General features: G+C 40.9%; 1 protein-coding gene across 2 annotated transcripts in view; it reads right to left on the reverse strand.

Moving 5' to 3' along the window:
- The window catches only part of PTPRM (protein tyrosine phosphatase receptor type M), a 773,655-nt gene that overhangs the window by 660,087 nt on the left and 100,960 nt on the right, over window positions 1–12,608 (reverse strand). The gene's annotated exons all lie outside the window — the stretch shown is intronic.

Here is a 12,608-nt window from a genome sequence, read left to right on the forward strand (position 1 = left end):
GAAGCTCCGGGCTCCTGACTACAGATCGACTCAACTCCAACCCATTGTGGCCACTTGGGGAGTGAAGATCTTTCTCTCTGTATCTCCTTCTCTCTGTACATCTGCCTTTCCAATAAAAATTAATAAATTTTCAAAAAAATGTTGATTTGCAATACCATGACAGTAAGATATTTTCTGTTCCTATTGTAATGTTCCACATTATAATGGTCCACTTTCCGGCTTTTTAAAGCTATTTCACATTCTCAAATTCAATCCAGGGTAGCATAATGAATATTAATATATGTTTGGAACTGCATGAGATACAGAGTCTCAGAAAGAGAGCACGTAATAATACTTAAAGTGGTCTTTAACACACCTGAGCTTATTTTTCACAATCTATATTCCTTAAATCACCACAAACATCAGCAGTTCCCATCAGATGCCAAGCCATGTGAGTGTCACTTTGGCTTAAAGACAATGAACACACAGTCACTCCTCAAAGGTCTTGTAGTCAGACTGGCATTCACTCTAATATATACTATGACACAATTCAAATTTTTATTTGAAACACTTCTTACAAATTCCCGTGTCATTCCCATAAGTTAAGCACAAACCTTTTGCTTACAATATTTCCAAACACAAACACACTCTAATTTCTCATATTTTCCCCTAAAGGAAGTTAAAATAATTTTAAAAATACAAAAAGAATGTAGAATCAGAACATTTACTACAAAGAAAAAATGACTGAATGGAGGTATAACAGCTAGGAAATATTCACTCCAGAGTTAAAGAGAGAGAGAGAGAGAAAAAAAGAATGATTGTCTTGAGTCAAAGTCCAAGGCTTTTTGAGAGCTGCTGTAACAGCATCGTTCACATTCCACTAAAATTCCAGAAAACAAAGAACTTAACATATAAAAGATAGTGTGATTTCTCCTTGGAGGAAAAATGAAACACAGACTTCAAGAAGAACTAGCTATTTAATTCTGACCACGATAGTTGAAGAAATGTTGGATTTTCCTGAAGGGCTTTGTGAAGGTGGTAGGAGATAATGAAATGGAGATAGCAACCACATTATGTTAAGAACACTGAATCATATCACTTGCAGGTATACTAAAATGTCCATGTGCAGGAGCATTTCTTAGCTTTCAGACTGAACTTCCAAACAGCACTTGAAAAACCCTTTTTACAGAGTTCTCTAAGACCTATCACGTGTTACACTTTCATCCACTTAAAAAAAAAATACTTAATGAGACACGCTTGTCAAGAATTGGCCTGAGCACTTTCTAACATACACTGTCTCTGCACAATAAGAGTAAATCAAAGTAAGATTAAATGTGTAAATAATGTATTGCTTCAATTCCACTATAGGTGTAAGTCATTACAGGAAAGGTTCAAAAATAACACATAACGCAGTATGTGTGTGTGTACACCATATTAAATAACATACAAGGTAGATCCAGGGAAGAATACATAGCAGCTAAACATGTGCTTCGAAACTGAACTTGGACTGTACACCGTAACCATGATTTTTTCCTTTTTCACTCGCCATCCCAAACTAACAAACGACTTGTTGGAGATGCAGCCACTGGCACGTGCTGGGGACCACCTGTGTGGAAGTCAAGGAGAGAAGCAGAGCTGCTTGGCCTCTTGTGGTTTCTGTGACACAGAGTTCCTTTGTCGCAGTTCAGGGTTTGCACCTACCTGAGATTAACATCTATAGCTATTAATAAAATTCTGAACTGTACTTCACTTGACAAATGTCTCACTCCCTTCATTTCTCTTCCTACTCTATCGAAACACAATTGTCAATACAGAAGTCTCTTCATACTGTGTGAACGCTCGAAACTTCTGAATGGAGATAGTGTTGGGGGCTACTTGACCAGTGTTGAGCTATTGGTGGTGAAGTTCGTGATAAAGGACATGATTTATCCTCTCCCTAGAAAGTCACATGATCCAGTAAAAACACTTGAGTGTCAACTACCAATAGAAACTAAGGACATTATGTTTTTATAAACTAAAAAAGTACTGACTACCAATTGCATTTGTAATGAGTCAAACAGGTAAGAATAAAGCCAGTGATGTCAACTGACAAAAAAAATTATTAATGCAACAGTTACCCCAGGTATTTACTTTTCAACACTGATTCTATATACCAGCTACATGGTTTATTGCTAAATTTCAATATTATGTTCACAGGGCACCCTCAATGAAGACCAGGGCCACCCTGATCACTGTCAGATATCAGAGCAAGTCAGTGGAAAAGTGAATGAGAGGTCATAAGCATGGTCCTTAGCATGGATGGAATTTGAATTTTGAAAGCATCTGAGAAGTATATTCTGTATGAATGAGGAAATCAACATGTAACTCAGACAGGGAGAAAATCCAAAGGCTGCCCCAAAGACAGAGATACTGGAAGCAGTGCTGGGGATACCACTGCTTCACAAGGAGCACAAAGAGTCCCACGCACCTGCTACGGGTGCATGCTGGCACTGATGCTAGACTTGAGGTTCCCTTTCAGGTCCTTCCATAGCTGCCATGCACCTTCATCTTACTAAACTCCTCTTTCCTGCTCTGATACAAGATGTTTTGATTGATAGATACTGACATTTTTTTTTTCAGTTCACCTCATCTAGGATGTTATCCCTTTCTTCTATGCATTGGTCACAGAAACCTCCTGCATCATCACCCAAGCTGACAGTTTCTTCCTGTACTACAGCAGTCAGTGTTTCCAGGGCCACAGGGAGCACTGATCCACTCCTAGAGACACACCTGCCAAGCCAGCACTTCTATGTTTGCGAATCTTCTCTGGTCTACAAAGTCAAATTTCCAAAAAGAAGCTACTGTTACCAAGTTGGTGGCAACAGGAGCTGGCCTGGGTGCTATGACAAGTCAAAGGCACAGGGGGAAAAATGCCAGAGGAGCAACTGCCATCAACTTCAGCAAATCTCCAGGGTTTGAAAGTGCCTGGGCTCCTCTCCTCTAAGCCTTAGCATCAAATCTTCCCACCTGGCCTCCTCTTTTTATCACAAATTGCTGTGGGAATGCTCCTCAATGCATCCCCTGGGGGTTTAGGTTTTCCCAACACCTACACTGTCCTCAATTTTGGCAGAAACAGAAGTCTAGTTGGCCTTCCACCAACAGCAGATCAAACACATTCTCCAAAATTAAATCTGTACAACATATATAGAAACTTTGTTCTCTATTCCCTGAAGAATGCAGTTCAGAGATGACAAAATATATAAGAGCATGTGTGTGGATTCCATGCTAATACCTCAGCACTGTATCTAAAGGACCTGTTTATCCAAGGACTTTGATATCTGCATGGATCGTGGACTCATTCTCCATGGACACCAAGATACAGCTGCAGAAACCTCAGCCTCGCAGCCATCAGCAGATGACACTTCAGGAAAGCAGCCTCCAAAGGCAGGGCAGCTCTCCTGCAAGGGCTTCCACTGCATTTCCCCCACAGAACCCATTCCTGCGCACCTGGTGTGGTAGCCTATTGGCTAACGTCCTCATCTTGCATGCCCAGGATCCCATATGGGCGTGGGAGACCCTGAAGAAGCTCCTGGCTGCTGTGGCTACTTGGGGAGTAAATTCTCTCTCTTCGCTAGTGACGCCTTCCTGGAGGATTCCTCCTTAAGGCATGAGGCTCCCTGTGAGAGGTCATGGCACAAGTAAGGGCTGTGCCTCCTAGCCGTGCAGCACTGAAATGGGGTCAGCAGAAGCAACCAACTGTCCCATTTCCATCTGCCCAGGATGAAGCCACGACACAGGTGTTCGAAAGTTCTATCAGGCTGGCCAGCAGCTGGCCATGGAGTGCATGTGAGCGCTGACAAAACGGGATTCCATAAGCTCCTTCTGTACTTCTGGCTAAGTTTCAGAACTTTAGAAAGTCTCACAACTCCTTGTTTATGGTACACACAGAGATGCTGTGTGTGGCAAACAGTACTTGTAGTCCATCTCCATCACCGTAACCACATGAAACACAGCACTGCTGCCCTTTAGGGGCATCATCATGCCACATGAGGAGCAACAACTTCCACTGCCAATTCACACTTGATGGTGTTGAGACATGCATTTCAAATGGAAACCTCAATTTATTCCAGGCAATAAAATTACCATTAGGAAGGTTTCCTAAAGCAATTACGGTGGCAGCGGATTTTTAAATTATCATCTAACAAGCTGCTGATATCAGATAAATCAGAGTAAATCAAAATAAGATTAAATGTGTAAATAATGTATTGCTTCAATTCCACTATAGGTGTAAGTCATTACAGGAAGGGTTCTTTTTTTTTTTTTTTTTTTAATGGGGAACACTCACCAAAAATGATCATTTTCAAATTTCCCTAGTGGTTTTATGCATTCTTTTTATTTCTGTGCAAGAATACAATTAAAACTTAGATTTTGTCTCAGGTGCAAACAAAATATTTTGCCTACTTACCAAATTAAAAATCTCAGTTTAGGTATTAAAATTCTGTGCTATCAAAGGAAAAATTCACTCTTGTCAAAATTATATTATCAATATTTAAAACATCTTTTGCAATCTAATAGAAAAACTGGTCATTGCAATTCCCAAAGGATGCATTAAAATTCTACTTCAAAATGTTTTTATAGGATTAGTTGAGTATAAAACTAGAAAAAGTCATTATTAATAAGACAGAATCAATAACCTTACTTTATACCAATTCTTGCTACAGCAACTTATATTCCTTTTACAACATAGTCGAAATCTTTTTGAAACTGTTACTTCTTTCAGGAGCTTTTTCTTTGATGTCATTAACTTTGGCCTCTTTTTTTATCTTCAATCTTAAATTAATTCCCTGGGAAGCTGGTGGCACGTTGGCTGCTTGGGGGGATTAAATATAAGGGTTTATAAAGAAAAGAAGCTTTTGATACAATGCTATTACAACATGATCACTTACCCATAAATTGTCAGATACAGAGGGTTTTTTATGTTAGGCACAAATGTTCATTTTAAAAGCTGTTATCATGTAATAAATAGAATGGAGATTATTTTTGTAGCTTGCATTCATTTTACAAATAAATAACCAGTTAACATGACTCCAGGACAACAAAAAAGGTTCCCCCCCCCTCGTATTTGATTACAGATGGGAGGGCTCCAGTTTTTAATGTCATATGCTCAATGGACCCTTCATATAAATCTTTTCAAAGGATTTTCTGATATTATGCCTAAGAATATGCCTGAAACATCCTAATTGAACACTGGCTCAGGGGAGGGGAGCTCTTCGGCTTCCGTGATGGAAGACAACAGTGTAAAGCCACAAAGACCGTGATTTCACTGAAGGCAAAGCAGGTTTCTTGATTTATTATTCAATATCGTCATCTTTATAAACTCTCTGGGCATAGGCTCAGAAGTACATTGTGATCATCTCTTTAGAGAGACTGACAGAATATCTTCCATCAGCTGGTTCTCTCCAGAAATAGCCACAATAGCCAATCCTAGAACCAGCCGAAGTTAAGAGCCAAATACTCTGTCTTGGTTTCCCACATGGGTGGCAGGGGTCTAAGCACTGGCCCATCATGTGCCATATACCCAGGTGCATGAGCGAGGGGCTGGATCAGAAGCAGAGCAGCCAGAACCCAATTCATGCTCAGTTATAGGATGCTGGCATCAAAGGTGAACATGCTTGTGCCACAATGACAGTCCTTCAATAGTTTTGAGAAAATACTTAAAGCAATAAAGGATCCCAGAGGGGGAAAAATATTTTTTTCTATTAGTGTCCTTCTCTCGTCACCTCTCAGGCATCTGCAGCTGCCTTGCCTAGAAATAGCATCCTGTGTCCACTGGGGCCTGGATCCCTGCCCCAAGGAGCTTCATCTAGAAGGGCTGTGGGTCTTCACTGGTGTAGTGTCAGGGCAGTTAAAATGCTCGTCTCCTCTCCTGCCACATACCCGAACAAGACACAGTAGGAGTCAAGTATAGAGTGGGCTGCCTGGAGCCACCTTGCATCACTTGCCTTTCACTTTGACCCCATGAGTTTCCTGGTGTCTCTACAACAAATTCCTCCTCCTCTTTCAAGAAACTGTCTAAAAGTCTAATTTTATTGCTTGCAACTAAAGAGCTCTAACAGGTACAGGTTCCTTTCTTTGTGAGATTCTCTCTAATGAAGTAAAATAGTGGACACTGACTTCACAGTATCTACCAGGCACTCGTTCCAGAGATGAATTATCACCTGACCTTACCAAGTGGCTCTGAGGAGGTAAACTCAAAAAATCAGTAGCCTTAGGAGAACAACTTCGGATGGTTTTGCTATTGCTCTGCTGCCTAGGATTTGGTCATAGAACGTGGTGCTGCAACATCTACCCCTTTACACAAGGGAGCACTGTAAACTTAAGATCCACAATCTCACTTATATTTGAGAAACTTCATTCGATCCAGGTACACAGGACCATTCCCACAGCCCAAACAGCAGTGGGCTGATTTTGAAAAACAGTCGGTCTTTTCTCATTTTAAGGGTCTTGACAGAAATGATTCCATGAAGCTTAATTAGAATACTTACTCCTCTTCTAACGGGGGTACTACTATCTTTAGGAATCTCTATCAGTCTTTGTGGTATGAAGATCCAATGATCATACTTTAGTTGAAAATTATGTTCAGAAAGTCCTTCAAATCAAGTGAATTTGTCTATCCTTCCTTCAATGGGATGATCATTAGGCTGACAAATAGAGGAACAGACTTGAGACCACTTTAGCAGTGTTCAGACAAGGTCAAGCGTGCTTGCAGGTATCCTGATATTCCTGGTGGCAGGTGAAATTCCAAAGGCATCCATCTATCTCCAGATTCCACACAACGTAAAAAGTGGGAATATGATGACACAACACCCCTACGATTATATTCACGATTATGCCTATAACTCTTCATTAGACCGTGCCAAATCGCGTGTACAGTTGCCCTTAAGAGTGGAAGATTATAAAGGGAAACTGTGTATTGCTAATAAAGACATAAATTACTGTAGACATAGCATTAAAAAAAATGGAGATTCCTCAAAAAATGAAAAACAGAATGACCATATGCTCCAGCAATCTTTCTAGTGGATATTCATCCAAAAGAGGATGGGATCTGACAGAAACATTGGCACTTTGAAATTCATTTCAGGACTATTCATAACAGCCAAGAAGTGAAAACAAATTCAATGTCTATCCACAGGTGACCAGATAATGAAAGTGTTGTATTTATATAAACTGAATACTATTCTGTTTTCAAAAACAAATAAAATCTTCATTACATCAAAACATGGATGAATCTTGAGGTCATTATTTTTGTTAAGTGGGAACAGACCAGACAGGAAAGATAAGCCAAATATGATTCCGTTTCTGAGAAGTATTGAATATACCCAGACCCATGGAAGCAGGGAACTGAGGTCAGTATCCATGGGCTGAGCAAAGGGGGCATTGCCAACAAACAGGTATAAATTTGTAATTTTGCAAAACCATGCCTAGAGTAATTAATGCTATATTGAATACTTAAAAACCTTCTAAGAGTTCTTCTATTAAGTTCCCATATTAAGTGTTCCTTCCACAACCAAAAGGATGGAGGATTTTAATCTCTAAGACTGATCTTAAAATCTAATCTCTTAAAAGTGAAGAAATTTCTCAGGCTGATAACAAAGAGGAAGTCAGAGACTCCACTGCATGAGCTCTACTGCTTGACGTAATGATGAAGGGAGCAGGGAAAAGGACTGTAGGGAGTCAGAGAATCTGAGAACAACCCCTGCTGACTGCCAGCAAGGAAATGGGGACCTCAGACTGACAGGCACGACCAGCGGGATACCACTAACAACCACCAAGAGCCTGGAAGCAAGCCCTTGTGACTTCTCCCCAGAGCCTCCAGGTAAGAGATCAGCTACAGACATGTTTATTCTGGGTTTGTGACATCCAAAGCATAGAAAACCAGCCAGCACTACTAATTTTTAGAACCAGAAGCTAAAGGAACTTGTTTTTAGTCTGAAAAATTTGTGGCAATTTGCTATGCAATAACTGATAGTTAATACCAGGGTGCTTCAAAGAGCTTCTAGAAACTGGAATGAAAAGATAAGTTTATTTTGGTGCAGTTTTTTTTAAGCTATGCACACTTTCCATATAATATGCATTTCCAAAAACTTTTTGGACACCTTTTGCCTGCATAGATTCCAACTTTTTAACACCAAAATAAACTTACCATTCAACTCCATGTGCCATAAACATCTAAAAATATTTTATTTACATTATTTGAAAGAAAAAGGTAACAGTAACAGGAGAGAGAGAAAGTCTTCTATCCACTAGTTTACTCCCCGCTAAATGCCTGCAATAGCTTGGGATCCAAGCCAGGAGCCAAATCTTCCTCGTGGGTGGCAGAAAACAAAATGTTTAAGCCACCATCTGCTGCCTTCCCAGGGTCCACATTAACAGAAGCAGGATTAGAACTGGGGGGCAAGACTCAAACTAGCCAAGTGGGGTTTAACCACTCTACCACAATACCCATCCCAAATCCCTGAGTCACATGCATACACAGCCTCATCAAGAAACACTTCGGGGCCGGCACGGTGGCACAAGTGGTAAAGGTCCTTGCCTTGCACGCCCGGGATCCCATATGGATGCTAGTTCTAATCCCGGCAGCCCCGCTTCCTATCCAACTCCTTGCCTGTGGCCCGGGAAAGCAGTCAAGGACGGCCCAAAACTTTGGGACCCTGCACCCACGTGGGAGACCCGGAAGAAGCTCCTGGCTTCGGATAGGCATAGCATTGGCCGTTGTGCTCATTTGAGGAGTGAATCATCGGACGGAAGATCTTACTCTCTGTCTCTCCTCTCTGTATATCCACCTTTCCAATAAAAAAAAAATAATAAAAATAAATCTTTAAAAAAAAGAAAGAAAAAAAAAAAGAAACACTTCGGGGCTTGTATGGTGGAACATCACATGAAGCCATTGTCTGCAATGCTGGAATCCTATATGGGTACCAGTTTGAGTTCTGGCTCCTCCATTTGTGATCCAGCGTCCTGCTAATACACCCAGAAAAGCCACAGAAGATGGTCCAAGTATTTGGAGCCCTGCCACCTCACATGACCTACTCAGATGGAATTCCAGGCTCCTGGCTTAGGCCTATTCCAACCGTCTCTTTGTGATGTGAACCAGCAGATGGAAGAGCGCTAACTCTGTCCCTCCCTCTTTCTCTATAATTCTGTCTTCAGATAAACCAATCTTTAATACAAAAGAAAAAAAAAGTAGTAATTGGTCAGGTTAAATGACCACTCATACCAAGCCTTCTAGATCTTTTCCATGGAAAACAAAGTGGCTCCAGTGTCCTCTGCCAACCTCCAAGGCCTAATGAGATCTACTTTCTCACCAAAGGAGGTGAAGAAGGGAAAGGATGACATGTAATGAATGCCCACTCAGTGCCAGGGATTGTACTGGCACTTTGTACTGAGCATGCCCAACAATCCTGGTCACTCTCATTTCCTGCCCATGGAAGCTCAGCCAGAGGCTCGAGTTGATATACAGCAGGTAAAATCAAATGAGGAACTCGCTGTTCTACAAACTGGGCTTTTATCCTTAAATTTACACTCACCCTAAAACCTTCACAAGATGCTAAACTACAAGGACGCTAAAGAAACCTGAAGAAAACACTGGTAGTAGGCCTTCTTAACAACATAGCCAGACCTGCAATACCTAAGACAGAAAAGGAAAAATCCTGAGTGACTTCTCCCAAGCCACTTAACCGCAGTGTTTCTGAAGCCTACGAATGTATGTTCTCCCACAAACATATTAATGCCTAATTTTAAGCTATATTTTATAACTACCACTCAGAGGTCGTAAATTTCATCAACCCCACGGTTACAACACACTGTGTGTCTCTCTAATAAATAGAGCAGTTTAAATACCTTATACTGTCAAATGCAAACTAAGTAGACACCATACCAATCATACAAACAATTGTCCCATACCCTGAGAAAGCTAGAATAAATCAAGTACAACCTAATAAAAGTCAGGGAGCAGAATAGAGTGAAATTTAAAATGCTAGCAGCTTTCTTCTTTAGTCCTCTTTTATTCCCAAGGGAGATTTATAATCCTGAGGGAATGGAACCCATACTCACATGGGTCTAAATAAAGTTGTACTATGTTTTCTGCTGTGAATTTTCTAACTGAGTTGCTTCATGTATACTCTTAGGCATTCCCTGGAAATAGCTTTATCTGAGGCCCCCTACAGCTAGACTACGTAAATACAGGAGAATCAGGGTAAGGCTGAAACCTAGACCCAGAGGTTAAGAGCTCCGACTGGAGAATCTGACCAGCAGAACTGGAATCCCAGCCCTGACACTTCAGCTGTATTGGCCTTTAGTCAACTGCCATCTCAGCTTTCTCCTCTGGGATACGGGGAAGATCCTAGCATCGGCTTGCAGGGGTTGAGGAGGTTAACAGCACATTAATAGTATCTGTAAGTGCTTACCAGGATCCAGGCTCAGGTACCAGCATTTACTCTCCAGAGGGTTCAGTTCACACAAATGCTCACCTACAGCACATGACTGCATAAGGAACACCAAGGACAGATTACAGGGCCCTATCTTCCAGGGACTTCCATGGGAAAACAGTAACACAGACCTATCCACAGTTGAGTGCTTGAGAGAACATACAACACAAAGCTGAAAAACAAGAAATCCCTGTGTATATCTTTCCATTCCAGTTTTCCCTATCCATGATAAAAGACCGAATTTGTCGAACAAGGCAGAAACATTTTCCATACTATCAGTCCCTGGTTTATGTGCATTTGGATAGTCAAAATATGCAACAGCTGTAGGATGTGGGAAGGGTTTTCTTCTATCTCCTCAAAATGGCATCTTCCACAAACATAACATACAATGACACAACTTTAGCTCTTCATCACTATTCAATGATGACCATTTTTATTCCATGTTGCAAGATTCTAGGCATGAATGAATGTGTTTTTCACAACACACTGAAACCCTTGGAGATGGAAACCAGCACACTACTGCACATGAGCCTGGTGCCACTGCAGGCTCACCTGCCTCCCCCAACACAGCCCATCCCTTGGAGTAGAGAACTGAAATATAGAGTATATATACTATTTATTAATAATGCTTCAATAAGCAAATAAATCCCATTGTCAAGGTTAAAAATCACATGAGAAGTTAGTGGATCACAATCTTCCAAATCAGTTTAAACACACACAAATCCATAAGAAACAGCCATAATTCACCACAAAATTTGAGTGCAAATATTTTACCGAAGATTATCTAGGAAATAAAAATATTCCAAATGATAAGCCTTGGTTTCAAAGTCCCTTAACAGCCATACTTAGAAATCAAATCTGGAAATATGTAAAATATTATATACAATGGAACTTCAAGGAATACGTGGTAAGTAAAAGAGAGGTTCATTTTCATGCAAAACATCTTAAAATCCTTACATAAAAAGAAAATTGCATCTCATGAAAACTACATCTTAGGAAAAATTAAAATATTTTTGTACCAAAATAAGTTTATCTTTTCATTACTGTGTTCCATGTACTTTTTGAAGCACTTTTATATCTACAAGGTGGCTGAAATTAGCATAGGAAGTTTTGAGTTTATAAAATTCAAAAATCTAAATTTTACTTCATAAACATCAGCAATAAACGCTTCACATCCTAGAGGGACATAACGGAAAAAAAAAAAAAAACCCTGGGCATTATGATACATCCTCAAGAAATGCAGGGCAAAAGTAAAAAACCAAAACACAAAAACTCATATTTGCCTAAAGGAGTGGAGGGAAAGAGTTGGTCACTCGCAGCTGATCAAGATATGAAGGATGCCAGGCCTGACACTGCTCACAGAAGGATGGTGGTTACTCTCTGGGACAAACACCCTGTGATAACTGCTGTACAAAACATACGCGTGCCCTTGCACCCTGCAACCCAGTCTCAGCAACAGCATTAAGGATGGATATGTACAGGAACCTCTTATTTAAGAAAAAGTTATTTGTAAAGGCAATGAAAAGAACTTAAAGATACTGCTGCTCACACAGGAGTATAGCTGAATAAATCTGATATACCCATCTGCAGATCATTAAGTTGCAATGAAAAAGACTGAGGTGCCTGGGTGTTTGGCAAAGCAGCAAAACTGTCCCTGGAGACATGCCCATTCCATATCACACAGTTGCCTGGGTTAGAGGCCCAGTTCATTCCACCTTCCTGCCAGAGTGAACTCTGGGAGGCAGAAAGGATGGCTCATAGAGTTGAGTTCCAGATTTGGCCTGGCCCATCCCTGGCTATTGTGGGTACTTGGAACGTGAACTAGTGGGAAATAACTCTTTCTCTCTCCTTACTCCCTCCCCCTGAATTTAAAAAAAATAAAAACAACTTTTTTTTAAGATTTATTTTTATTTTTTTTTTATTGGAAAGGCAGATATACAGAGAGGAGAGAGAGAGAGGAAGATCTTCCGTTCCATGATTCACTCCCCAAGTGAGCACAACGGCCAATGCTATGCCTATCCGAAGCCAGGAGCCTCTTCCGGGTCTCCCACGCAGGTGCAGGGTCCCAAAGCTTTGGGCCGTCCTTGACTGCTTTCCTGGGCCACAGGCAGGGAGCTAGAAGGGAAGCGGGGCTGCCTGGATAGAACGCCCATATGGGATCCC

This window comes from Ochotona curzoniae, unplaced genomic scaffold (assembly GCF_017591425.1).
Source record: "Ochotona curzoniae isolate NIBS_2020 unplaced genomic scaffold, NIBS_Ocur_1.0 scaffold_4812, whole genome shotgun sequence".
In the NCBI taxonomy this organism is placed as follows: domain Eukaryota; kingdom Metazoa; phylum Chordata; class Mammalia; order Lagomorpha; family Ochotonidae; genus Ochotona; species Ochotona curzoniae.